Source organism: Microtus ochrogaster, linkage group LG8 (assembly GCF_000317375.1).
Source record: "Microtus ochrogaster isolate Prairie Vole_2 linkage group LG8, MicOch1.0, whole genome shotgun sequence".
In the NCBI taxonomy this organism is placed as follows: domain Eukaryota; kingdom Metazoa; phylum Chordata; class Mammalia; order Rodentia; family Cricetidae; genus Microtus; species Microtus ochrogaster.
In genome coordinates this window covers 4,221,977-4,227,809 of record NC_022033.1, presented here as the reverse complement: position 1 = coordinate 4,227,809, position 5,833 = coordinate 4,221,977, and positions in this window count along the sequence as shown.

The window sequence follows — 5,833 nt, the reverse complement described above, 5'->3', positions numbered from 1 at the left end:
TAGATCTGGGTCTTTGATTCCATTCCATTGATCCCCCTGCCTGTTTTTATGCCAATATCATGTGTTTTTATTACTATAGCTCTGCACTAGAGCTTGAAATCAGGGATGGTGATGCCTCCAGACATTCTTTTATTGTGCAGGATTGTTTTAGATGTTCTTTTTTTTCATATGAAGTTGAATATGTTTCTTTCAAGATCTGTAAAGAATTGTAAGAGTTTTGATGGGCATTGCATTGAATCTGTAGATTGTTTTTAGTAGGATGGCCATATTTGCTATCTTGATCCTACCAATGCATGAGCCTGGAAGAGCTTTCCATCTACTGATATCTTCTTCAGTTTCTTTCTTCAAAGGCTTCACGTGCTTGGCACAAGGTCTTTCACTTACTTGGTTAGAGTTAACCTAAGATATTTAATATTATTTGTGGCTACTGCAAAGGGTGTTGTTTCCCTGATTTCTTTCTTAGCCTATTTGTCATATATAGGAAGGCTGCTGATTTTTTTTTAAAGTTCATCTTGTATCCAGTCACTTTGCTGAAGGTGTTTATCAGCTGAAGGAGGTCTCTGGTATAATTTTTGTGGTTGTTTGTGTATACTATCATATCTCCTGCAAATAATGATGCCTTAACTTCTTCTTTTCCAATTTGTATTCTTTTGATCTCCTTGTGTTGTCTTATTGCTCTAGCTAGAAGTTCAAGGGCTACATTGGATCGATAAGGAGAGAGTGGGAAGCCTTGTCTTGTTCCCGATTTTAGTGGACTTGCTTTCAATTTCTCTCCATTTAACTTGATGTTGGCTATCAGCTTACCGTAAATTGTCTTTATTATGTTTAGGTATGTCCCTTGTATCCCTGCTCTCTCCAAGACCTTTACCGTGAAGGGTGTTGGATTTTGTCAAAGGCTTTTTCAGCATCTAATGAGATGACCATGGTTAATTTTTCTTTCAGTTTGTTTAAATGGGGGATTACACTGCCAGACTTGTGTGTGTGTGTGTGTGTGTGTGTGTGTGTGTGTGAAACCTTCTCTCCACCTCAGAGATGAAGCCTAATTAGTCGTGGTGGATGATCTTTTTGATGTGCACTGGAATTCAATTTGCAATGATTTTACTGTATATTTTTGCATCCATGTTCCTGAAGGAAATTGGTTCATAATTCTATTTGTTGAATCTTTATGTGGTTTGGGTATCAGACTATGGCCTCATAAAAAGAATTTTGGTGATGTTCTCCCTGTTTCTACGCTGTAGAATAGTCTGAGGAGTCTTGATAGTAGCTCTTCTTTGAAGGACTGGAATTCTGCATTAAAATCATTTGGGGGGGAGACTTTTCATCACTGCTTCTTGTAGTCAGACTTTTCTTGACCCATCAGCTCACAGATAACAACATGGAGACTTATTATTAATTATGAAAACTCTAGCCTCTGCTTAGGCTTGTCTCTAACTAACTCTTATAACTAAATTAACCTGTTTTTATTATGGTATATTCTGCCACATGGCTCAGTTACCTGTCCTTTGTACTATATGTCCAACTTGCTCCAAGTCTCCTGGCATCACTGCCTTTCTTCTTCCCAGCATTCCTCTGTCCCTGGAAATCCTGCCTATTCTCTCCTTCCTAGCTATTGGCTGTTGAGTTTTATTAAACCAAGCACAACAACACATCACACACAGTGTAAACAAATATCCCATGACAGTTTCTATTTCTTTAGGGGTCATAGGTCTGTTTCAGTTGTTTATCTGATGTTGATTTAACTTTGGTAAGTGGTATCTATGGAGGAAATTGTCCATTTCTTTTAGATTTTCCAATTTTGTGGAGAAAAGGTTTTTGAAGTATAACCTAAAGACTCTTGGGATTTCCTTGGTGTCTGTTTTTATGTCTCCATTTTTGTTTCTGATTTTGTTAATTTGGATATTTTCTCTTTGCCTTGTAGTTAATTTGGATAAGGGTTTGTCTTTCTTGTTGATTTTCTCAAAGACCCTACTCTTTGTTTTTTAAAAAGTTTTTTGTATTGTTCTCTTTGTTTCTGTCTTATTGGTTTCGGTCCTCAGTTTGATTATTTCCTGTTGTCTATCCCTCTTGACTGCGCTTCCTTTTGTCCTACAGCTATCAGGTGTGCTGTTAAGTTGCTAGCAAGAGAACTCTCTAGTTTCTTTATGAAGGCACTTAGGCTGTAAACTTCCCTCTACCTCTGCTTTTATTGTGTCCCACAAGTCTGGGTATGTTGTGCATTCATTTTCATTGAATTCTAGGAACTCTTTAATTTCTTTATCTCTTCCTTGACCCAGTGGTAATTCAGTTGAGAGTTGTTCAGTTTCCTTGAGTTTGTAGGCCCTCAGTTGTTTCTGCTGTTGTTGTTGAAATCTACCTTTAGCCCATGGTGGTCTAATAGGATGTAGGGAGTTATTTCAATTTTCTTGTGTTTGTTGAGATTTGCTTTGTGACTGGCTATGTGTTCCATTTTGGAGTATGCTCCATGAGGTGCTGAAAAGAAAATGTATTCTCTTGTGTTCGGGTGAAATGTTCTGTAGATGTCTGTTTGGGCCATTTGATTCAGAACATCTTTTAGTTCCGGTGTTTATCTGTTTAGTTTCTGTCTGGATGGCCAGTCCATCGGTGAGAGTGGGGTACTGAAGTCTCCACTATTAATGTATGAGCTTTGATGTGTGATGTAAGCTTTAGCAGTATTTCCTTTAAAAATGTGGGTGCTCTTGCATTTGAGGAAAATATGTTAAGAACTGAGGTGTTGTTTCGGTGGTGGATTTTTTTCCTTTGATGAGTATAAAGTGTCCTTCCCCACCTGTTTTGATTAATTTTGGTTGGAGATCTATTTTGTTAGATACTAGAATACCTATACCAGCTTGTGGTAATGTCTATCTTTGACACTGAGGTATGTTTCTTGTATGCAGTAGAAGGCTGGATCCTGTTTTTGCATCCATTCTTTTAGCCTGTGTCTTTTTATTGGGGGATTTGAGCCCACTGATATTGAGGCAGCTCAATGGCAGTGATTATTGGTAATTCCTGTCTAGGCCCTTCTGGCTTTTAGAGTCTCCACTGAGAAGGTGGGTATAATTCTGACAGGTCTGCATTTTATGTTACTGGGCCCTTTCCCTTTGCAACTTTCAACATTCTTTCTTTGTTCAGTATTGACATGGGATTCCCCTCTGTATGCTGTGAATATCACTGCTTAATAAAGGAACTGCTTTGGGCCTATAGCAGAGGAACAGAGCTAGGTGGGGAAGACTAAATGGAATGCTGGGAGAAAGGGGGTGGAGTCAGAGAGAAGCCATGTATTTGTCCGGAGCCAGATGCAACTTTAGCCAGTAAGCCACAGTCACGTGGCGATACACAGATTAATAGAAATGTGCTAAATTAATATGTAAGAACTCTTACATATTAGCCAATAAGAAGCTAGAGCTAATGGACTAATCAGTAATTTAATTAACCCAGTTTCCACGTGATTATTTCTGTTCTGGGTGGCTGGATGAGCAAGTGGCCCCCTGCAACACTATATGTTTAGTGTTTGGGTTATTACTGGGAACAGGGCAACTTTCTTTTCTGGTCCAGTCTATCTGGTGTTCTGTAAGATTCTTGTACCTTTAAGAGAATATCCTTCTTTAGGTTAGGAAAATTTTCTTCTATGATTTTATTAAAAGTATTTTCTGGGCCTCAGAGTGGGGACTCTTCTTCTTCTACTCTTATTTTTCTTAGATTTGGTCTTCCCACACTGTTCCAGATTTCCTGGATGTTTGATGTCAGCAGTTTTTAGATTTAACATTTTTCTTTGACTGATGTATCAATTTATTTTATTGTCTTTTATGCCTGAGACTCTATCTTTCATCTCCTTGTGTTCTCTTGAGGATGCTTGCATTAGTAGTTCCTGTTCACTTAGTTTGGTTTATCTAACTCCAGGAATCACTCAGTTTGTGCTTTCTTTATTGCTTTATTTGTTCTATGCCCATCTTTAAGTCTTAAACAGTTTTATTCTTCTGTTTGTTTTGATTTCTCTAATGGATTTATTTTTTTCTCTCCCATTGTTTGTTTCATTTTCCTGGAATTCTTTATGGGATTCATTCATTCCCTCGATCTTCTCTTCACAGCTGCCTCCTCCTACTTATTCTCTCCACCTGCCAGCCCTGCCTATCTTTTTCCTATCTACCTATTGGCCATTCAGTTCTTTCTTAGACCAATCAGGTGTCGTAGGCAGGCAAAGTAACACCTCTTCACAGAGTTAAACAAATGCAACATAAAGGAATGCAACATATCTTTGCACCATTAAACAAATGCTCCACAGCATGAACACATGTGACACATCTTAAAATAATATTCTACAGTAATAGCTTCTCTTCTCCACCTCCCCACAATGGTTCCTTTTACTTTCTTGGCTTCTGTAGTTACTCCAGGATATCTACCCACATCTGAAGATTTGGAGCTTGGAGCCTCATGTGAGAGAAAACAGATCACATTGGTCTTTTTGTGTCTGGGTTACCTCAGTCAATAAAATCTTTCCAGGCTTCATTCATTTATATGAAGATTTCAGTTTTCTTCTCAGCTGAATAGTATCTCATTGTGTGTATGTACCACACTTTCCTTGTCCATTCTTCAGTTGGAAGAGCGTATCAATTAGTTATCCGATACCAATGACCAGTCCTGACAACATACATATACAAGTAACACTATACAGACTGAGCAGATTGTATTTATGAATTTAGAATACACACACACACACACACACACACACACACACACACACACACTGTAACAACTAAAGAAGAGAAAGGGGAAAGGTTGAGGAATGATATCATTGTATTACAAACTCAAAACAAAAATATTTAAGAAAAGCCCTGAGGCTTGATGGTGGTGGTACTTGCCTTTAGTCCCAACACTAGGAAGATAGAGACAGGTTGATCTCTGTGAGTTTGAGTCCAGTTTGGTCTACAGAGCAAGTCCAGGATAAGCAAGGCTACACAGAGAAACCCTGTCTTGAAAAACAAAACAAACAACCAAGCAAACAAAAAAAGCCCTATGAAGGTTAGTTTCATGCCAACTTGACACAAGCTAGAGTCATCTGAAAGGGGGGAACTTCTGTATAATGAGTAATAAAAACCTAAATACAAACATTGGGGTTCAACCTGAATGAAGATCAGAAAAGCAAAGCAGCCAGCCATTGGCTCTCAGCTTTACCTCAAACTCAAATGGCGATCCCACCTCCACCAATTCTTAGAATGAGACTTAGCAGGAGACCTATCTCCTCCCATCTAGTGCTGGGATTAAATGTGTGAACCACTACCACCCGGTTTCTATGGCAAACTAGTGTGGCTACCGAGAGTAAGGGTGTGGGCAACCATTGCCTGGCTTGTGTGGCTGACTAGTGTGGCTACTTTGCACTGACTTTCAGGCAAGTTTTGTTTATTAAAACACAAATTATATACCACTATATTTTGTCTTTTTGTCTAAAATAAAAAGAAGGCTATAACTAATATAAAAAAACTATATACAATAAGCGCAATAACTATATACAGTGATAAATACACCAACAATATCTAGTCCATTTACATTTGACAAATTCAGAGAAAATCCTCTGCTATCTACCCGATTCGGGTGAGTCCAGAGTCTTGTATCTAATTTGCATTCTATCATAACTTGCTTTGTGTGTTTGGTAAACAAGGAAAACTATAACTATCTAGTCTTCAGCTCCCTCAGACACCCAAGAAGGAAATAATATAAATGAGTAAGCAGGGAGTACCAGAAAGCGACTTCCAAAAATTATAAGAAATGACAGAAACAGCTGACTGCTTGGACAGTCACCCAAAGTTCCTCTGCAACACTGTACAAACCCAAAATCATG